We start from the raw sequence: 24,475 nt of genomic DNA on the forward strand, positions 1-24,475 counted from the left end.
CAAAAAGAAACCTTTGGAAGTAATACTTATATAAATTAATGAAAAAATGAATGAATACATGTAATGTAATAAACATTAAATGATTAATCAGTGGAGATCCTGGATTCTAAGACAATGAAAATATTAAACAGTTTTCTCAGGGAAAACAGTTTAGGACAAATATATATATATATATTTCCCTCCCTATTATTTCAGGGGCTATATCGTAAAGAAGAAATAAAACTTGAAAATAAATGTACATTGACTAAGAATTTAACTGTTGAAACTCAAACACCTATATCTTTCATATATATGTACATATATGAAATATATAGCTCTGATAGATATATGCACACACACATACACACATACATATATAGTGGCTAAAGATATCTTCATTTCAGATATATATTTTTTCATATATCTTTCATAAATATTATTGACATATATATTTCATATATGTATGTACATATATTCACATACACATAGCCCTGATTTTATCTTAGCACATACATTTATTATTATCTTACTTTGGAAATATTGGAAATAAAGTATTAGGTGTTTTTTAGCACATGTAGAATTCAGCTAAAAGCAAAAGCAATGGAAACATTTTTGAGGACAAATTTACTAAGTATCATAGCAATGCCACTTATTTCCATGTAACAAAAAGTATTATTTATACATTTACTATTTGGGTTAATTAAATTTTTTGCCCTGATGAAGACCTGAAGCAGTTTCAGGATAGAATTTTTAGAATGAAGAGGAACCACGAAAAGTTGATATGTATAAACAGAGAAGCTTGCTAATTCTAGACACTTTCATATTTAGATATTGGTTGTATCTGTGCCTATGTACAAGATACCCAATCTTTCTTTTTTTTTTTCTTTTTTTGAGACGGAGTCTCCCTCTGTTGCTCAGTCTGGAGTGCAGTGGCTCAATCTCTGCTCACTGCAACCTCTGCCTCCCAGGTTCAAGTGATTCTCCTGCCTCAGCCTCCTGGGTAGCTGGGATTACAAGCATGTGCCACCATGCCTGGCTAAATTTTTTTGTATTTTTAGCAGAGACAGGGTTTCAGCATGTTGGTCAGGCTGGTCTCCAACTCCTGACCTCGTGATCCTCCCACCTCAGCCTCCCAAAGTGATGGGATTAGAGGCGTGAGCCACCATGCCTGGCCGATACCCAACCTTTCAAAACCTGGATTTCCATACACAAAATATACCTAAAGATGCCTACTGTATTTGGAGGGGAAGTCAATGTGAAAATTAGTGTAAATGCTACACAGTAGATAGAGGTTGATGGCCTCTTGGTCTTTTCATAATCATCATCACAGGAAACACAATGCTTACGTTGCTTTACCTAATTCTACTTGTTCCATACAAGAAAATTAGAGCTGGTCACTGGATTAAATTGTATTTGTTACCTTCCTATTCTAAGTATCCTTAAAATAATAGGAAGGTAACAAACATAATTTAATAGATATATAGATAACATCTATAAGACATATCTTTAATAGACATGTAGATAACAACTCAAAGAGACCTGGCAGCTTCTCTTCTAAGTAATTAACCTGCACACATATGGTTTACCTAGACAATATAACATTTTTTGAGTATGGGGAGATTTGAAGCACAAGACTTGATGGGTATGAGCTTATAAGTATTATTATTCTATTGAATATTGTTTTTTGGTTTGAAGTAAAATGTTAATTGAATTGGTAATGGTTTTGGTAATAAAAAGATGCTTCTGCAAGAACATAATGAAATTTGATTGATTCACTAAGCTTGGTCTTAAGTACTCACATCAATGCTTTTAGCTTTTAAAATAAATTGTATCAATTATTGCTTAAATTTAACATTGATGAAAAACATTTCTAGCCCCTGGTTACCATTAATGTCTATATAGTTAACAAAGACATGGGGAGTTAGCTGCACCATTATGTGAAGGCTCTTTAAATTAGGTTTACTGTAATAAACACACACACAACACACACAAGTTATTTCTACAGCTCTGAAAATCGGAAAAGGAAATAGAAGATGTTTAGGGTCACTGTCAGTTCTGTCTAAGCCTAGATTCCTTTTCTGTAAAATGGGGATGATAATAATGATATGCCCCTTTGTGTTTGTTTTTAGAATAATAGAATAAATGATCAATAAATTTTAGCAATGATTATTATTATGCACACACAGGCACTGTGCTATCCTCTATAAAACTGTAGGATGGATGAGATGTAATAATTATCCTTGTATAAGTTTCCTATTGCTGCTGAAACAGATTACCACAAATGTAGGCTAGGCTTAGAACACTAATTTATTATCTTACAGGTTTGTATCTCAAAAGTCTATTGCTGGTCTCACGAGGCTAACGTCAAGGTCTATATGCTGGAGCTCCTTTCAGGAGCCTCGCCAAGAGAATCTGTTTCCTTGCTCATTGAGGTTGTTGGCAGAATTAATTTATCTGCAGTGGCAGGATTTAGATTCCTGTGTTCTTGCTGGCTGTAAACTCTGGGTCATTATTAACTTCCTGAGGCTGCCACATTTCTGGCTTTCTGACTTCTTCCTCTATCTTCAAAATCAGCAATGATGGATGGAGTCTCTCCCATGTCAAATCTCCCTGACCCACCAGTCAAAGTTCTTAGCTGTTAAGAATTCATGTGATTACAGTGGACCCACCTGTGATAATCCAGGATCCTCTCCCCATCGGAAAGGTGGTACCATCTGCAAAGGGCCATCTGCAAAGTCCCTTTTACTGTGTGACATAACACATTCACGGATCCCAGGAACTGGGGCATAACCTCTTTGGGAGAAGCATTATCCCGCCTACCACAAACCCCAAGCTTTTATATATCTGGGAAAGTAAACAAAACAAGTATATAAATAACAGCCACATAAGGCCAAATGTGCATCTTGCTTTAAGAAACTATAAATTCATTGTTCAATATCTAATTAGAAGGGAGTAATATAACTCTTCCTTTTATCATATATCATTATAAAGCTTTTATACTAGGATCTTCCCCTGTATAAGGGATTGTTTTCTCTTATCTTGGTCTCCTCGTTCCTCATCGATTGTTGTTCCTGCAGCAATTACCGAGCAGCGAAAATGCAGTGGAATGGCCACTTTACAGGAGGGAAGCCGTTTCCCATACTCAGGAAGTACAACTCCTAACCTGGTGGGCTTGGGCATCCTGGGTATTTGTTCAGATAATCAACTTTAAGGCTTTTAAAAACATGTTATTTTGTGAAATATTTGTATAGAAATGCTCCTGTTCCTTCTTTATTTACCCTTAAGAGATTATGATCAGAGGTTAGTTATGTGACATTGGTTCTCTCCTCTGTGGCTGAATTCTTGAGAACATTGCCAATATGAGCAGACCGTATTGTATTTCTCATATCTTATTTATTTTTTTCCTTTTCATATCTCTGTCATTATCATCTGATGCCCTTCATCATAACCTAATTCTATTCTTCAACTCAATCACTGCAGAATGGTGTTTTTTTCTTGACCTTTATCTAGCTGTACAGAGTTTTTCATTCCTTAAGTATAAAAATATTTCCTCCCACTACTTGAGTATTCTACTTCTAGACCTTCCCAATTTAAGCACCTATATGTATCTTCATCTCTTCCTTTCTGATGGAGTTTCACAGAAAAAAAAAATAGTAAAAAATTCTGACCTAGATCAGACTGGTTAATAGCTAGTTGGTTTCATACGAGCAAAACGACAGCTTGTAAAGTGCTAAGCTTGTGTCCTAAAAAAGACATGAAGCGCTTCCTTTAGCATAACATAAGATAAAGCCAAGGTAAAATAGAACATTGTAGAATAGGATTTAATGAATTAATAAAAAAGAAAGAGTAAGTCATACAGACAGAGGACATAAGGAATGGTGTGTGAGTACATGGGCTTGGGAATCAGACGACCTGAGCTTGGACACCAGCTCTACCACCTGCTACTTGTTGAGCCTGGACAGGTAACTTAGTGCAAAGCACAGATTTCCTTATAGGATAAAAGGCTATAAAAATATCCATCTTGGATAGTAGTCATGAAGAGATGATATACATAAAAACTTGGCATATGCTAATTGCTCAATAACTGAGAGTTTAATATTTGCTCAGACATCATCTAAAAGGACTGGACCTACATCTGCAGTTAACTGCACAATGGAAGAAACGGCCTCTCCTGGGCAGCCTCATGGGTGGGGTGAAGAGACAAAGCTTGGGAATGTAGCGTGTTGAGCACATCTGCTCAGAGGTAACATTTAAGCAGTAAGTCTTGTGTTTTAAATCATGTTATCAGCCTACATGCATTATCTCTTTTAGTCATCAACATAACTCTGTAATATACTGTAAAATATTTTATAGAGGAGAAAAAACTCCTATGTAGTAAGAAGAGAGATAACTTGTCCTAGTACACACTGCTAGTTGGAAATAAACCAAACAAATGAACCCAAGTTTTGCCCCCAGAACCTATATGTTCATATTTCAAACTAAACTACCATCTTTCCTGGAAAGCAATCTCTTCTCCAGACATCTCTATTTCTCTCAATAGAATGAACTTCTTAGTGATTTATTTTTTAAAGTTAAATGTCATAAAATAGGCATATGTTGTAGATATAACCAAATTGAAGTAGCATGTTTATCTATTAGAGCACAACTTCAAAATGGAGAGATTTAAACAGCTGTTTCATCAGCTCTTGTCAGGGCTCAGCTGCGTGCCTCTTCTGCTGCTCACACGTGTAGTTTCTCATGCAGTTACCATCAGATTGGGCTGAAGCTGCCGTGGCTCCAGGTCTAACTCCCTCATGTTCCTCCCAGGGGCTTCACTCTATGTTGTTGTTTTAAATAATCTTTATTTTTTAAGAACAGTTTTCGACATACAGAAAACTTGGGCAATACTACAGAGGGTTCACACATACCCCACACCCAGTTTTCTCTGTTACTAACATCTTATATCAGTGATGTACAAGTGTTACAATTAATTTGCCCATATTGATGCATTGTTATTAACTAAAGTCCAGATTTTTTTCAGTTTTTTTTTAATTTTTTTTTTTTTTTAGTTTTTACAAAATGTCCTTTTCTGTTCCAAGATCTCATCTGGATACCATGTCACATTTAGTTGTCATGTCTCCTTGGGCTCCTCTTGGCTGTGACAACTGTGGCCTTGCTCTTTATGTGTTGTCTTATCCTCCAGGACCACACACACACGCGCGCGCGCGCGCACACACACACACACACACACATGGTAGTTTGGACTTCTTACTTACTGGCCAAAGGCTCTGAGATGAGGGAAGGAGAAGCTGTCACATTCTAAGGCCTGGGCTCCAAAATCCCAGAACAGCAATTCCTCTGCTTCACCTTGGTCCAACCAGTCACAGGCCCAGCCTAGATTCAAAGGGGAAGACATAAGTCCCATCTCTTGATGGGCAGAGAGGCCTGTGTGTGCAGGAAGCATGAGCAGAATAGTGAGATTGTCAAGGGTCATTTTAGGGTCAAGCTACACACAGATGCCCGGAAAATACCACCATTTGTTTAGTTGATTTTAAGGAGAGAATGACGAAATCATTATAAAAAATTGAGAACAAAATGGCATATTGATATTGAATCCAAATTCCTGTTTAAGCTATGTACCTCCAAATCAGTGGTTGCCATAGGGTATCACATTGTAACACAAATACCTATTTCTCATGCAATTGAATCACTCATAAAAATGTTTAATGTGCCATGTAATAAATGTAGTAATTTGTTTTCTTTAGTAAATATAACAAATGTGTATATTTAAAATAAAATTAGTCTTCCATTGCCATAGAATTCGGAACTGTGGCTTTTTTTTTTTAAGTTTAGGTTGTCTCCAAGCATAAAAATGGAAATACTGATCCTGTGACAACACAGCCTGAATTTTCTGCTTTGCAGATGCCAGATTTATTTTTAAATGGTGTGAATCAAATCTGTGCTGAGAGGCCAACTTCAAAATATAAAAGAAAAATTGGCAATGGGAGGATTGTGCTGGTTTGGCTGAAATGAAGTGCTCTACGGCATTTCATTCTAGTGGAGCGTCTGACTGTGAAAATCTTTCCAATTGTAATTTTCTTTGGCTTGCCAAAAGAGGATTATGAACTAAAGTCAGTGTTGCAGGAAATGTCACCTGTCCTTTGAAAGAAAATAATAAATCAAAATGGCTTTTGTTCATCATGTTTAAAATGAAAAAAAAAAAGTTGATCCACCTTGGAGTCTTCTCTCATTTCTTGACAAGGCAGTTAAATAAATAAAACGGAATTTTTTGTAATTGTTACTTCTTGCTCATCTCAAAAGGGGAAAAGCGAATCTTCATTCAATACATATTCATACAGAGAAAATAGAAGAGCAGAGACAGAGACAGAAAGAGAAATGAGATGAAGAGTGAAACAAGACCCTGGTAGAGTTCCTCAAGTCAGATGTTAAGTTAAGAAAGGTATCTTTAAATTATAGTTTGTTTCTTTGATAGATACTATATTACAAATTCAAAAATGTGAGGTAAATAAAAACAAAAGAAAAGGAATAGATGACTATTCCTGAAAAATTCTAAGTGCTTGTATATTTTGCTTTAAGCAAATAAAGACAAAATTACCAAACATATAACAGAGCTTGAAATTATCTGAATTCTTTTGCCTTGACAATTTTTTTCAGTTATTTTAGCAATAAACATTGCCTGTGATGAGTACATACCACTTCAGAGAAAGAAAGTGATGTTTCTGGCTTATTGTATGGACATCATGGCCATGCTGACACCATTTCTTTAAAAAAGTAATTGTTAATGCTACTTGGTATGTATTAATCTGAAAATACAGAAGAGCATTTTAATAGTTGATGCCACCACCATAAACTCCATTTCTTGTTGCTGTTGTTATAATCATGTACTAATGATAACATCTGGAATGTTAATGTGGTGACAAATTTAGAAACAGCCATAGATTGCAAAGCTGGAAGATAATGGCTTACGACATTTGCTCTCTAATGTTGCAATGATATGATTTCAGATGTGTAATAAGCCAATATGTCAAAGAAGCCAATAAGCCCATCATAAAAGCTATATAGAATTTTGATAGAGCATTATATCATCGCTGTGCATTTTTTAGTATGGTTTGGTTTGGTATAGTACAGGCAAATTTTAAAGTGTGGTTTTAAAATTAAGAAATATTGCAGCCAGGCGTTGTGGCTCACGCCTGTAATCCCAGCACTTTGGGAGGCCGAGGCGGACAGATCACGAGGTCAGGAGATCAGGACCATCCTGGCTAACACGGTGAAACCCTGTCTCTACTAAAAATACAAAAAATTAGCCGGGCGTGGTGGTGGGCGCCTGTAGTCCCAGCTACTCAGGAGGCTGAGGCAGGAGAATAGCGTGAACCCAGGAGATGGAGCTCGCAGTGACCAGAGATCTCGCCACTGCACTCTAGTGTGGGCAACAGAGTGAGACTCTGTCTCAAAAAAAAAAAAAAAAAGGAAAAAAAGAAATATTGCATATTATTTGATTTTACTTATTGATTTTAACTGTATAAAACTATAAGTCAAATATAACTGGAAATTTTCATGTGAGCAATGTAGAAAAAGAAAACAAACATTCTCTTTTTTTATCAAGCCAGGTTTAATATGATGACTCTCAAACAAATACCAACACTAGGGTGTATGACACAGCCTTAGAGTCTTTTTCTGTCCTTTTTCTGGCACTGAAGATTAGAGTACCTTCTTTACGATTGTACTGTGATCATATTGAGGTAAACCACAACACAGTATCAGGTTAGGAGAAAATTAGCATTCTATTTAAATTCTGATTTTGAATCAAAGAAAATTAATAGATGGAAAGATAAATAGATGAATATATAGATAGAACCCTTAGCAAACATTTGCATGGTTTCACAGTGCTAGTATGTCTTTATTTCTTCCTTATTTCAGATTTCCTGGTATAAAGAGCAATTGTTTTTTAAAAACAATTTAATGGACATTTTAATTTTAATTTTTACTTTTTAAATTTTTTATTATTGAGTTTTAGGGACTATTTAAATTGTGTATTAGCTATTAACTATGGGTCAGCTTCTCACTTGTCATCCTATCTGAATTTTCACTGACATCAAAAGGACTCTTTCCTTTGTAGAAGCATTAGTAGATCATCTTCTCCAAACCGGATACATGTTTCAGAGTTTTTCAACACTTGTGCATATCATCTACTCACAGCACCCAGTAAAAGTCCAATAAGTCAGTGTTGACTGACTGCTTCCTATCTAGTTCAAAAGTGGGGAGAAAATTAAACATGTTTTCGGTACATTTCCCAGCTTCAATATTTTAACTTCTCAAAGGAGCTAAATGTGCTTGGAAATGGTGTACGACATTTTAATTATGCTACCAGAAGAATCCGAGAATAGTGAACATATTGAGAAACAGGGCAGAATGGAAGAAGAAAGTGGCACTGCTTTAAGGCCAAATTATCTGATGTTTACATCTTTCAACACTTTGGCCCAAGTTCAAGACATTAAGCCTAGTTTTTCAAATGCAATTATGTATGGAAAGCACCAAGTATAGTCATGCCTGACAATAGCAGGGGTCAGGCTGAGGGACACACCATTCTTTGGTCAAAACATGAAAGTTAATTGCAAAATCCACGGGGACAAAAAGAAATATTAAACAAAGTTTTTGAAGTAGAACATTTTGATGTCAATATGTTTCTTTTATCTTAAAAAACCCAATCATTTTGAAATTCTCTGAGTATTATTCAGGTAAAGAAAAAATATGCTTTCTCACAATTAGGAAACACCAGGCCTTGATGGATATTTAGACACAGCTTGCATGACATTTTTAGCTATCACACTAGCAGGTGACATGACAGAATATGGAAGAACCGTAGCTCCTTGTGACGTGATTTCTGTGGTCCTCCCTGTTTGAAACAATCTAAACTTAAAAAGTATATGACTTTGCCAAAATGAGGTGAAAACCTTTTTAAAGTGAAAGATTGCATTAAATCAGTAATTTGACATCACACTTGAGAAGAATGAACATGAATAATTTTTTATTCTGATGAAATTCACTTGTTTAGGCAGATGTAATGAACACTTGTTTGTTAACAAGTTATTAATCTTTATGAAGAGCTACTAACATTTCTGCTACGATTGAACAAAATATTATAGACATTTGGGGGTCACTTTCTTCCAGTTCTCTCCATTCTCTTGCCCTTTTTCTTCCCGGTTTCCTCCAATTCACTTCCCACCCATCCTCAAGAGCCTATAAATTGGCATCATAACTCTAGACTAAAATAGCGTTCTGAGAACTGAATGCTCATCCTTCACTCATTTTCTCACACTGTTTGCCAAATACGTTTTTTGGCATCTGAAATTAACATTCCAACATTAACAGAAATTGCTGAATATTTAATAACATGTTTAGAACTGGGCTTGCAATCCCTTGAAGCCATGAATGAGTACCAGCCCCAGATGAAATTGTCCAGCCTCATGTGAATCGATGGCTTCCATCAGAGCTGTGCCGCCCATTCTCATGGTTAATCTTCCCATGAATACTTAGACTGCTCTGCTAGTTAAAGTATGGCGCATTGGCATCACCTGGGAGTGTGTTAGAAATGCAGAACTACTGAATCAGAATCTGTATTTTCATAAGACCACAGGTGACACATGTGCAAATGAGAGAGTGAGAAGCATTGGCCTGGATCTATCCACCCTCCTGAAAAATAGACCAATGCTGTCCCCAACCCACTGCTCTCTTTCTGATGCTTGTCCGAACGGCCTCCTTCACATCTTCTGTCCTTTTCCCCTTCTCAGTCCCTTCTCTTTTCTAGGCAGCACAAAGAGGCCAGTTGCACACCCCATGGGCGTGGAGAGACACCTGCCTCTATCCCATGCCCCTTTGTGAGTACCACACTCACAAGACTAATAATGTTTAAGGATTACTTCAATAATCTAAAAAGAAAAATTGATTTTCTTTCCCCATTTTGAAACTCATCATTTTCTACATAGCTAAAATAGTTGAAATTCACTATTAAACATTTGTAATATGAAGTTTTTTTTACAAATATTACCACATTGTCTTCATGCCATTGTGTCCGGAATTGGTGGGTTCTTGGTCTCACTGACTTCAAGAATGAAGCCGTGAACCCTCGCAGTGAGTGTTACAGCTCTTAAGGTGGCGCGTCTGGAGTCTGTCCCTTCTGATGTTCAGATGTGTTCGGAGTTTCTTCCTTCTGGTGGGTTCGTGGTCTCGCTGGCTCAGGAGTGAAGCTGCAGACCTTCGCGGTGAGTGTTACAGCTCATAAAAGCAGCGTGGACCCAAAGAGTGAGCAGTAGCAATATTTATTGCAAAGAGCGAAAGAACAAAGCTTCCACAGTGTGGAAGGGGACCCCAGCGGGTTGCCAATGCTGGCTCGCACAGCCTGCTTTTATTCTCTTATCTGGCCCCACCCACATCCTGCTGATTGGTAGAGCCGAGTGGCCTGTTTTGTCAGGGCGCTGATTGGTGCGTTTACAATTCCTGAGCTAGATACAAAGGTTCTCCAGGTCCCCATCAGATTAGTTAGATACAGAGTTTCCACGCACAGGTTTCTCCAAGGCCCCACCAGAGCAGCTAGAAACAGAGTGTCGATTGGTGCATTCACAAACCTTGAGCTAAACACAGGGTGCTGATTGGTGTGTTTACAAACCTTGAGCTAGATACAGAGTGCCGATAGGTGTATTTACAATCCTTGAGCTAGACATAAAGGTTCTCCACGTCCTCACCAGAGCAGCTAGATACAGAGTGTCGATTGGTGCATTCACAAACCTTGCGCTAAACACAGAGTGCTGATTGGTGTATTTACAAACCTTGAGCTAGATACAGAGTGCCGATTGGTGTATTTACAATCCTTGAGCTAGACATTAAAGGTTCTCCACGTCCTCACCAGAGCAGCTAGATACAGAGTGTCAATTGGTGCACTCACAAACCTTGAGCTAAACACAGGGTGCTGATTGGTGTATTTATAAACCTTGAGCTAAACACAGGGTGCTGATTGGTGTATTTATAAACCTTGAGCTAGATACAGAGTGCCGATCGGTGTATTTACAATCCCTGAGCTAGATATAAAGATTCTCCACATCCCCACCAGACTCAGGAGCCCAGCTGGCTTCACCTAGTGGATCCCGCACCGGGGCTGCAGGTGGAGCTGCCTGCCAGTTCTGCGCCCTGTGCTCGCATTCCTCAGCCCTTGGGTGGTCGATGGGACTGGGCGCCGTGGAGCAGGGGGTGGTGCTCGTCAGGGAGGCTCGGGCAGCACAGGAGCCCATGAAGTGGGTGGGAGGCTCAGGCATGGCGGGCTACAGGTCCCGAGCCCTGCCCCGTGGGAAGGCAGCTAAGGCCCGGTGAGAAATCGAGCTCAGCGCCGGTGGGCTGGCACTGCTGTGGGACCCAGTACCCCCTCCGCAGCCACTGGCCCGGGTGCTAAGTCCCCCATTGCCCGGGGCCAGCAGGGCTGGCTGGCTGGCTGCTCCGAGTGCCGGGCCCGCCAAGCCCACGCCCACCCAGAACTTCAGCTGGCCCGCAAGCGCTGCGTGCAGCCCCAATTCCTGCTTGCGCCTCTCCCTCCACACCTCCCTGCAAGCTGAGGGAGCCAGCTCTGGCCTTGGCCAGTCCGGAAAGGGGCTCCCACAGTGCAGCGGCGGGCCGAAGGGCTCCTCAAGCGCTGCCAAAGTGGGAACCCAGGCAGAGGAGGCGCCGAGAGCAAGCGAGGGCTCTGAGGACTGCCAGCACGCTGTAACCTCTCACCATTGTCTTTATACCATTCCTATGAGAGAGATCAGCAGCTTTATCCTGACTTACAGGTTTGGAGTGGACTATAAATAAATTGGGAAGGTATTGTAAATTAGCTGTTCGAAACTGGAATTAGTGTCCTGTCTTAAAGTCTGCAGGAATTACAAGACTCGAGGAAGAGAATCATTGGTGGTTTGGGAAGCTCTGACAAACAATTAAGTAGAGAATGATTTAGTACACAGCTTAGTTCCTGAACATTCTCATTGCTGACTCTGGTTACAAAAAAATCTTGCCAAGACAAAAATGTTACTTCTACATAAATCCCTCTCATTCGAACTTAAACATAATAACTAATAATATCCAGAATGATGACTTGAATTTTATAATCAGTGTTAAGTGGATTTTAAATACAGAAAATTTCATGAACTTTCATGGCTTTAACTAAACATGATTTGAATATGGTAAGGATTTTTCTATGTGTATATTACTATGCAGTGTGGCTCTGACTCTGATTGCATTCAATATTCCATCTGGTTAAACCATGTTTACTCATTTCTCCCCTCACTAGATGCCCTTCTTGAAACCTTCCCTCAATACTCCTATGAGGAGGCTTTAAATGCTCTGAATCTATTACAAAGATAAATACCAGGGAAGTCAATTTTAACAAACCTTGAAATAACCTAAATGTCTATTAGTAAGAAAGTAATTAAATTAAAAATGCTGTATACTCATGTGATGCAATATTTTGCAGCTGGAAAAAAGTAAAATAGAATACAGTTGTTTATTTGGAAAAATGTCCATATATGTTGCTAATTTCTAAAACAAAAAGGAAAGTTTCAGAATGAAGTGTATAATGGTTGCACTTATGTTAAAACTCTATACACCCATAGCTTCAGAAACATGAAGGTAAATAGATTAATATCTATAGCTGTAGATAGGTTAAAATAAAGAAAGGTGGATGGATAGATGGGTAGAAAGACAGAAAGGAAGTAGACATGAAGATATTCATGAGAATTTTTGAAAAAGAATCAAAAGATTCTGATAACAAATGTTAATTTCTGGGGAGTTCAAATGAACTGTGAGAAAAGAGACTTTCACTTTCTTCTAAATACTTTTATACAGTGTTTGAATTTTTTGTAAATGCGTGTTACACTTAAAATTTTTAATTATTAATTTTCGTAGGTATGTGACTGAGTATCCCATTTTTCTAAGAGATAGCTTATTATTTTTCTCTCTTCTTTTTCCTCTCCTCCTTTTCCTCACTTCTTACTTAGCTCTTTAGAAATGCAATTGTAGCCTCTTATCTCCCATTTACCAGGCACTCCTTACAGGGCAAGTTCATCTCCAGAGCAGAACCCTCACCCATCAGGAGGTTGCCCTGGGAGATAACAGTTGATTGACAACCCAGCATATGCCTGCTAGAGTTTTTGGCCGCATTTACAGCCTGTTTCTGCCCATGAAGAAGCCAACTCGACTGCCTGGTAGATAAGGCACCAAAGTAAGTATGCAGCCCTCTTACCTGCTCCCTTCCATCTCCCATAGGTCCCCCCTTTAAAAGGGCCCACTCTGTGCTCCAAAAGGGAAGCAGTACCCTTATGGTAGGAACCTGTGCTTCTTCCCCGAAGGCAGCTTTGGAAAAAAAAAAAAAAAAAGTCATTTTCTTTATACCAGACCTCACTCTTTTTAACTGGACTCTGCAAGTGGCAAGGGACTAAACCTGCATTTTGGTTCCAACTACAGAGTAGGTATATATACTTATGGGGTAGGTGAGATATTCTGATACAGGCATACAGTGTGTAATCATCACAAAACAGGGTATCCATCACCTCAACTATTTAACTTTCGTGTTACAGACAATCCAATTATACTCTTTTAGTTATTTTTAAATGTACAATTAAATTATTATTGACTATAGTCACCCTGTTGTGATATCAAACACTAGATCTAATTTATTCTATCTTTGTACCCAGTAATACACTTAAATTTTTACTGTTATATCTTTTCAGAGTACCTAGCATTTGCTTTGTATCCCAAATATTCTACCTGTCTCATTGCTAGACATTTGCATTGATTCAGTCGCTTATTCCCCAACTAGACATTTTAGCTATTTCTACTCACTGCCTGTTGTCTGAAATAGCTTCCAACCTCGATTTTGCCTTTCTTTGCATTTTCAAACTCTAAAGTTTACTTCTCCTAGGAAATAAACTGGTTCTATAAATGTGGGTAATCATTCATTCCCATCTACTGAGCATAACTTCAGACATTTTCCCTCTTAGTCCAAAGACCAATTAACTTTATTTTTAAATTAAATATAGGTTGGTGCAAAAATAATTGCATTTTTTGCCATTGAAAGTAAATGGCAAAAACCGCAATTACTTTTGCACCAATCTAATATTTAAATTACATGCTTCCAACATGAGGCACACAACCTTCAATAAAGATATTTTCTCTAACAACCATGAATACATGTTAAAGATTCAACAATGGGAAGAAATGTCTTGGAAGAATCATGTTATAGGAAAGAATAGAACTAATTAGGAATGTAAATATAATTTAGAATACAGTCTCTCAAGAGAATTGATCCTGGACTTAGCCAATTATTAGCATAGTGTCCCGGCTGCTTCAGGACTATTATTCAACTTCTAAACTCTTACCCTTTGAATTAAATTGGTATTTTACTAATTTGCAGAGGACTGGCAGATTCCTTGAAACTTGCACCCCACCCCACTAGAAATTTCGTCTTTAGTAACCACTTCATTGCAGGCATGCCGCAGCCGCCCCCCGATCCCTTCCCACTGCCCCACTAGGCTTATGACTTTAATAGAGTTGTCTGCTTCTGGGTTATCTGCCTCACACTGTGATGGCCTCACTTCCATTCCATTTGCTTAGCTTCTAGCACTGTCGCGCATAGAGGTGGGCACTTAATAAATGCTGCCAACCATGTCAAGGTAATGAGAGCAGTTAAATGAGCAGCTGAACTCCATTTATTCAGAAGTGCTTGTTGCATGTTTACTGTGTACATTGTGTTATATGTTAATGGGAGGCTGTAAAATGATTCCATTTATTCATCATTGCAATGAGGCCATTGAACTGGATGATCTCTACAGTGAATTGCACATCTAGTACTCTGTGATTCTAAACGTAAATTTCCACATGAGAGAACAAAGTTTCTTTCCTTGATTTAAACTTATGTATGCAGAAATACAATATTTGTATGTAAAAATACTAGAAAATATGAGCAAATATTTAAGTAGTATGAAAAGTGCTAAAGGAATCTAAAGAATTTGAGAGAGATGGGTGGAGAATGCTTTTTGGACAAGGTAGGTCTTTAGCAGAGTCTTTAAGAATGTGATGAATGGGACTTAATAGAGTAAATTTGAATTAATTCCAACTAGTGAGTGATTGGAGGAGAAATCCAATGTTCATTCTTGTCCCTTCCACACCCAGAAATGAAACCATGACCCCTTTACTTAGAGGTAGGATGATTTGCATTTACAATCAGTGATAGACAATGCAACAATTGACAAAATATAAAGGTAGAGTTACCATTTAGTGAACCCTAAGAAATGCAGTAGTGCATCTGGCACAAGCGGGAAGGCTGGAATTTCAGAATGGAAAGAACTGGGGCCGGGAGCAGTGGCTCACATCTGTAATCCCAGCACTTTGGGAGGCCGAGGCGGGCAGATCACGAGGTCAGGAGATCAAGACCATCCTAGCTAACATGGTGAAACCCCATCTCTAATAATAATACAAAAAATTAGCCAAGCATTGTGGCGCACACCTGTAGTTGCAGCTACTCAGGAGGCGGAGACAGGAGAGTCACTTGAACCCAGGAGGCAGTGGTTGCAGTGAGCTGAGATCGCACCACTGCACTCCAGCCTGAGTGCAGAGCAAGATAGAGCGAGACTCCATCTCCCAAAAAAAAAAACAACCTGGAGAGGAAAAGGCAGTGGTGTGAAGACGAAAAGAGAGGAGCTCTGTGTGAAAGCTATAGACGTCCAGGGAAGACCTGAACACCTCCACTTTACAGCTCTATGCTTTTGCACAACGCTGGTAGAAAAGAGATCTAGAAAGAGGCATGTTAATTTCTCCACTCTCCAACTCAACTCTGTACAACTGAGATTTACAAAAGATAACTCGAGTTAAAGGCTGCTTAAAATCTAGGTCTTTTATGTGTCTGCTTGGTAAGAAGCTGGACATGGATGGAGGAAATGGTAGCCAGGGACTTCACTGGTTCAGGATAGCAAATCAAGATTGTTTCCTAGTCAAAAAGACAGGAGTGAAGAAAGCAATCCAACTTCCCCCCAAGAGCATCCTAGCAGTCCTACATGAGACTAACTCCAGGAACACAAATCCAGTGAAGCAGTCACGATCATTTAAAAAATTTTAAAAATCCGTAACATCTTTCAAGAAAACACTAAATTTGTTGACCCATTTTCAAGACTTTTTCTTTAATGATTGCTCATAAAATTTTAGAAGCTGACACAAACTAATAGAAATATGCACAACTCATTATACCCTATTCCTTACTACCACTAACTGAAAACCTGAGTGAGCTACACTCTCTTTTTTATACTGGATTAAATAGACATTGTTATTTTCTCTGACTCTCCAGAGGCAAAACTGAACATAAGCTAAAAAATTTACATTTTCAACAGAATGCAGTTTTCTTTTGTATAAAACCTTCTAGATATTTATTCTCTAGCTTCATTTGTTCACCTGCTTGCTTGGAAAAAATGATTTATAAGAAGTCTCTCTGGCCAGGTTGCCCAATGTAGTTAGCAAACTAGCAAGATGAAACAGCTGAGGCTATCCGTTAGCTTCCTAATTTTCCAAAGATCACCTTACAAACCAATTAAAGTTTATGATGAATTATGAGCAGGACTATCATGTGTCTAGAATTAGAGGTCATAATTTAAGCCCCCAAAAATCTATGATATTAGACAAATTATGAATTCTGAGATTTGTTAGCATCATACTCTGAAAGGAACTGCAGATTCTCTAGTTCAAATCCTTTTATTAATATTACAGATGTGGAAACAGTTGGATTGCTCTGAGTGAAAATCCCCCCTTAATTGTGACCTTAAAATTATACTTGATGTATCCATCCTGCCAAATGAGTAAGAGCTATTATGACAAAAAAAAAACAGAAAAGCAGAATATTTCTTCTAAATAGCCAGAATGGGTAAAACATTTCCATGTCTACTAATCTAGCTGACATATGACATTGTTCTGGGCCAAGTGAAGGCTTTGCTGATGTATTTTTTGTCTCTGTACTTCTCATAGAAACTCATACAGAGATCATGATTGAAAAAGTTTCTTTCAGCTGTGTAATTTAATCAACCTGACCTCCTAAGCCTCTCAAGACTTTAAGAACAGGCTGGCCGGGTGCGGTGGCTCACACTTGTGGTCCTAGCACTTTGGGAGGCCGAGGTAGTAGATTATGAGGTCAGGAGTTCAAGACCAGCCTGGCCAACATGGTGAAACCCCGTCTCTACTAAAAATACAAAAAAAAATTTAGCTGGGTGTGGTGGTAGGCACCTGTAATCTCAGCTACTCAGGAGGCTGAGGCAGGTAATTGCTTGAACCTGTGAGGCGGAGGTTGCAGTGAGCCGAGATCGTGCCACTGCACTCCAGCCTGTGCAACAGGGACTCCATCGCAAAAAAAAAAACAAAGAACACGTTGATGTAATTCCTTCCTAGACAAGATTTCAGTTGAAGAACTACTTGATACAGTTCATTTGGAGCTGTTCTTTGTCCCTTAATTGTAACAGACTTAGATGGAGTTGGCTTAGCAGATTATAAAACTACTACAGGGACAGAGTACTGTGGTGGTTTTTGTTGAATAAAACCTGAGAATCTACTTCCTAAGATTCTACTGTAGAGATGTATATCTGTGTACGTGTGTGTGTATATATGTATGTGTAAAATTATAAATAAATAATTTGTATGTGTGTGTATGTATACATATATATATATATATGTATACATACACACACACATTCAGAGACACTTGTCTTTATTCTATCACTACATGAAAAAACATTTTTAAAGCTTTCCTGCCGGGCACGGTGGCTCACGCCTGTAATCCCAGCACTTTTGGGGGCCAAAGCAGGTGGATCACAAGGTCAAGAGATCGAGACCAACCTGGCCAATATGGTGAAACCCTGTCTCTAATAAAAATACAAAAATTAGCCTGGCATGGTGGCGGGCACCTGTAGTCCCAGCTACTCAGGAGGCTGAGGCAGGAGAATCACTTGAACTCGGGAGGCGAATGTTGCAGTGAGCCAAGATTGCGCCACTGCACTCCAGCCTGGTGACAGAGTAAGACTCCATCTCCAAAAAAAAAAAAAAAAAAAAAGGTTTCCCATGATTAAATAACAATTTTGAATTGTCAAAGCAAAATACTATTTTGTCTTATAAATTTATTCTTCTATCTTAAATTTTAGGTCTAAGTGACTGATCCTCAAACCACCTACTTTCACAAATGCTTTTAAATATGTTCACGTTTCCACTCACATATATAATGATTATGTAATATATTTTAATTGAAGTCCTCATTCCTTCTTTTAATCATTCATCCAACAAAAGGTAGAGGACCACTCTGTGCTGGGCACAGGCCTGGGCTCTGAGGGTTCATCAGAGGCACAGAGCACACATTTCACTCCGCGATAAGTATCCTAACACACCGTAAATGAGTAAATAGAAATGAGTAAACGATATATACTATCAGAAGGTGATAAGTACTATGGAGAAACATACAGTATAGTAAGTGGGAAGGGGGACAGAAAATCTGGGGAGGTTGCAGTATTAAATAGGGTGGCCAGCTGAAGATATCAGTGAAAGGATAACATTAGAACCCAAAAAAATGAATGTAGTGAGGGAGTAGTGGGAAAAGTGGATTTCAAGTAAGGCACCAGCAAATGCAGAAGTCCTGAGGCAGGAGCATGTGAGGCTGGAAGCCACTAGACAACCTAAGGAGAGATGTCATGCGGCCTAAAAATGGACCAAGGACATGAGCAGCTACTTTTCAAAAGAAGACATACAAATAGCCAACAGGCATATGTAAAACTGTTCAACACCACTAATCATCAGAGAAATGCAAATTGAAACCACAATGAGATAGCATCTCATGCCAGTTAGAATGGCTATCACCAAAAAGACATAAAATAACAGATTTTGGAGTGGATGCAGAGAAAAGGGAACTCATACACTGTCTACAGGAATGTAAATTAGTGCAACCTCTTTGGAAAACAGTATGGTTTAACTTAAACTTGAGTAGAATTACTCTTGACAACTGTGTTGTCAACAGGCTGTTCTGGGATAAGGCTGAGAGTAGGTGAGACTCGTTAGGACTCTAAAAGGCATGACAGTATGCATTATTTTTGTAAAGGCTGTGTGTTAGTCCATTTTGTATTGCTATCAAGGAGAACCTTAGGCTGGATAATTTATAAAGAAAAGAGGTTTAACTGATTCACGGTTCTGCAGGCTGTACTAGTATGGCGCCAGCATCTGCTTCTGGTGAGGGGCTCAGGAGGCTTAGAATCATGGTAGAAGGCAAATGGGGAGCAGGTGTGTCACATGGTGAGAGGGAGCAAGAGTGAGAGGAGGGAGGTCCCAGACTCTTTCGAACAACCAGATCTCAGGTGAACTCATTACCGTGGGGGCACCAAGCCATTCATGAAGGATCTGCCCCCACGACCCACACTCCTTCCACCAGGCCCTACTTCAAACTTTGGGGATCCCATTTCAATATTTGGAGGGGACACATATCAAAGCCATATCAAACTGGAAGGCAGGGGAGACAATCAGAGATTTTCTCTGATTTGGCTCTTGCCATTTAAGAAACCTCAGACTGTTAAAAAACAAGTGTGATGTTAAAATATTCAGTTATAAAGCACTGATGATTTAAACTTAGAAATTAGTGCTGGCTCTAGAAAGAAGTTCAAGATTCTTCAGGGCAGGAGCGATGACAAAGCAGACAATGTTGAGCAGGCTACAAAATCCCTTAAATGGACCAAAAACTTCAGATTATTTTAAAAAATAAACAAACAATGAAACAATAGTGAAAAATAGCATACTGATGAACAGCTAAGACTTTAGAGTGAGAGAGACCTAAATTTTGATTCATGATACTTGCCTGTTACCTGTGAGACCCCGTGATAAATTACTTTACAGCTCTGAGGCTCAGCTTCCACACCTGCTCATGCTGATAGTAACAGCACCAAACTCAAAGTGTTATTAAAAGGATGAAATACAACAATTATTAAAAACACTTAACACAGTATCTGTTGCGAGTGCCCAATAATGATAATTATTAGTTCTCAACTACAATAATTGAAATGTCTCAATTATTTAAAGGCAAAAGAAACTGTATTTTTGGAAACTGCACAGGATCAAAATACCTCATATACATTACATGAACTTGAAATTAGTTACTGTCTTCGAGGTTCACTAAGAACACACTGCTGACAAAATTGCAAAGAATAAGCTTACTTAATCAACCTCTAGTTAATTGACCCAACAATTATCTGATAATCTCCACTTCCTCTGTTCAACACGACTGCCCTGGCATGCTGAGACCCTGTAGCTGGTCAACTCTACTCCATGCCACTGTGCAATTTTACCCTCATAAGTTGGGGCCTATGCATATTAATTGCTACGTGTATTTTTTCCTAAGATTGTTTATTCCAATTTCACTTATTACTATAATTATATATTCTAATTAGCTATTTAATAAAGTGATGAAATATGAGTACAAAAAAGGAGAGTTGCTTCCACAAAAACTAATAAAAATTCTTTTGAAGTCTTTTCAATATAAACTGTATCACTGTTGATTACATGTGGGTAAGACAATGACAACAAACCCCAACTGGCATGGGGAGGAATGTTCCGTAGGATTCTACATCTATATTGCTGGGGCGGTGTTAAGTTGTCATTCAGCCTGAAGAAATAATAGTTCTAAAATTGTAGATGTATTACGAGTGTGGCTTATGAAAAAAAAGTGGATCCTCAATCTGGGAACCCACATTCAAAAATGGATCTGGTCTCCTATAAAAAATTAACAATTAAATAGCTGGGTGAATAATAAAATATAAAGGTATGTAAGCATCACTTTTTTATGACTTTCCAATTTCTCGTCTCTAATAATCAGTCAGCAAGTAGACTTGATTGAATCAGGTAAGAGGACATAACTTTTTATCTACTTGTATTGTGGCCCTTCCAGGCCTCCACGTGAGTGTCAGTGGCCATGGAGAAGCAAGATTGACAAGCTGTTCAACTTCAGAAGCATCTACTCCTAGGCCTTCACTGTTGAAGGCATTCCCTAGTAACCACTTTCATAGTTGTCCCTTTCTTTTGCTCAAGGCCTGTGGCTCACGATGAAAGGGCAGGTAAAAATGGGATGAGCGAGGCATTTCTCTAAGAGAGGAAATGTCTCTTCAGCTCTAAGGGAGGTATGGGGGTACAGATCTCTCCCTCTTTCCAAGATTGTCAGTCTTATAACAAAAGATATGAAAACTTAGTAGTTTCTTGGTAGAAACCAAAGCGAAGGGGAAAAAAATGCAATCACAATCCATTACATAAAGAGTAGATAATTTTGTAAAGCTCTAATATAAGCTTGCAAATTACCATGTGCCAAGACTCCCGGGGTAAGTAGAAAACGATATGTTTTAGTCATGTTAATAATATCAGAAAAGCCATGTAAGGAGAAGAGACCTGTTAAATGTAGTCATTACGTTTACAAGGATGCTTTATAGTCATCAATGAAGACTTGTGCTAATTAATGCTTACATGATTAACTCAGTCTAGTTTTATTTAATTTAGTCCGACTACACACACACCCAAAACTGAACTGAAGCAGGGAAGACATTTTGCAAAAAGACTCGCCAAATCATTTTTCAATGGATTGTGGAAGAAACTTTCTTTGAAAGACTTTGTGTAAGTTTTTTGAGGCTATGTAATTACAGTATTGTTTGACCAGAGTATCATACTTCCTAGCATAAGCTTGGATGTAAAATATATTGGAGTTTTGATTGAATATGTGGAAATAAGTGAAAATAAAACATAAAACAGGGCCACTCTGCCAATAACATGGATATTTTAATGTACTGGATTATAGTTTTGGTCATGTGGACAAAAACATTCCTGTTACTTAATCTGTGTTCTATAATAGTATTATATTTTTGTCAGGATTACTCTAATTCTTGTCAACTCAAGTATATTAGATTCTATTATGGGTCAGCAGAGCATTTTTCCATATTTTTCCAAACAAACTATTATTTATTTATCTTATTTTATATTTTATTTATTTATTAGTGTTTTTTTGAGATGGAGTCTCTTGTCACCAGGCTGGAGTGCAGTTGCGCGACCTCTGCTCACTGCAACTTCCACCTCCCAGGTTCAAGTGATTCTCCTGCCTCAGCCTCCCGAGTAGCTGGGATTATAGGTGCCTGCCACCACGCCCAGCTAATTTTTGCATTTTTAGTAGAGATGGGGTTTCACCATGTTGGCCAGGATGGTCTCGATCTCTTAACCTTGTGATCCGCCTGCCTCAGCCTCTCAGAGTGCTGGGATTATAGCTATGAGCCACTGCACCCAGCCTAAACTATTATTTATTAATTCAATAAGCACACTAATAGGTGAACAAGGATGCCACCAAGTCTATCAAGCAAAGATGGAGATTTGTCCCTTCAGTGATTTAGACAGGAATGACGGCAATTCCTTACTAGTTGACCTCCCTTTTTCTTTTTCCCTGCCAAATAATCTGCTGTCAGATTTTCCTTCTAAAAACAGGGCTCTGGGGTGGTCATCCTCTGCTTAAAACTCTCAACGGCTGCCCATTGCTCCAAGCTACAGTCCAGTGCTCAGCCTGGCCCCACAGCCCGCATCAGGGAGCACTTACCTACTGCGAAGCTGCTCCCCACTTCCCACCTCTTCTGTTATCCCTACACTCCAGCAGGAGCATTTACCTACTGGGAAGCTGCTCCCCACCTCCCACCTCTTCTTCTGTATCCCTACACTCCAGCAGGAGCACTTACCTACTGGGAAGTTGCTCCCCACCTCCCACCTCTTCTTCTCTATCCCTACACTCCAGCAGGAGCACTTACCTACTGGGAAGCTGCTCCCCACCTCCCACCTCTTCTTCTGTATCCCTACACTCCAGCAGGAGCACTTACCTACTGGGAAATTGCGCCCCACCTCCCACCTCTTCTTCTGTATCCCTACACTCCAGCAGGAGCACTTGCCTACTGGGAAATTGCTCCCCACCTCCCACCTCTTCTTCTGTATCCCTACACTCCAGCAGGAGCACTTGCCTACTGGGAAATGGCTCCCCACCTCCCACCTCTTCTTCTGTATCCCTACACTCCAGCAGGAGCACTTGCCTACTGGGAAATGGCTCCCCACCTCCCACCTCTTCTTCTGTATCCCTACACTCCAGCAGGAGCACTTGCCTACTGGGAAATGGCTCCCCACCTCCCACCTCTTCTTCTGTATCCCTACACTCCAGCAAAGCTGTTGTGGCTCACTTAAGTATTTTATGTTCCCCCAACTTGATCGAGATCTCTCTTTTCTCCTCCATTTCTGCGCATCCAAATTCTAGACCCTATCCAAACCCCACATCTTCCAAGTTCTTTCCTAATTCCCCAACCAGAAGTAATGTTTGGATTCCAGCAGCATTTTACTTGTATCTTCAGAAGATACACGATCACTTTCTACCTGGGATTAGAAGTTTTATGTGCACACCTTGCTCTTTTTACTGGGATGTGGTATTCCTGAGAGCAGGACTGATACTGCTTTATCTCTTTAACTCTTTTAATAGTTGTCATAGTTTATATGTTTAGAAAGAAAATCAATATTTATTCATGGATAAGGTAGCAAGGATTCATTTAGAATACAAAAGACAGAAGCTTAGATCAGACAAAATCTAATGCTAACTATATAACTGAGTCAAATATTTCAATGTGAAAGGATGCTAAAAGATGATTTGGTCTATTCATTTTAAAAATTAGAAAATTAAGAAGCAGAATATTAACAGACTTTTTTTTTGCAATTCTATATTGTGTACCCCCAGATAGGATGAAATTTTAAATAATTTTCAAAATGTGATCACTTTTATTTCACTGTCTTAACTCATTCCCACAAACGTATCCTAAATCATCAGCTGAAATGACCTCACCAGAACCAGCCCTCTTGTTCTTCTCCTTCGTGTGCCTAACCAGCACAATGATCTGATTGTTTTTCTAATTTTATTTTGACCCGTATACATGGCAACAATATGGTGACGTGGAAAAGAACATGTACTTTGGCATCAGGTATCTCCGGGTTTTATTCCCTGCTCTGTTACTTTCATAATTTGTAGCCCTCAGGCTCTCTGAGCTTCAGTTTGCTAATTTGTAAATTTAGGATATTGAAAAGATTACAATAGCTAATATTATTGAGACCTTGCTAAATATATACTGTTCTGAATGCTTTACATTTATTGTCTGAAATCTCAAAACAACTCTATGAAGTAGGCACTATTATTAACCACACACTTATAGATGAAGTAGATACTATAATTATCCCCATAGGATAGACAGAGAAGTGACGGCTTAGAGAAGTTAGCTGGCGTCTAGAGTCACACAGTTACTGAAGAGTGGAGCTAGAACCGAAACCCCGTTCTTCCGACTTGCGAGCCCATGAACAAATGATTATTGTGAGGATGATTTGCAAAGGCCAGTCCTACTGTTTGCTATAAAGAGTGTTTCTC

Source organism: Pan paniscus, chromosome 3 (assembly GCF_029289425.2).
Source record: "Pan paniscus chromosome 3, NHGRI_mPanPan1-v2.0_pri, whole genome shotgun sequence".
Lineage (NCBI taxonomy): Eukaryota > Metazoa > Chordata > Mammalia > Primates > Hominidae > Pan > Pan paniscus.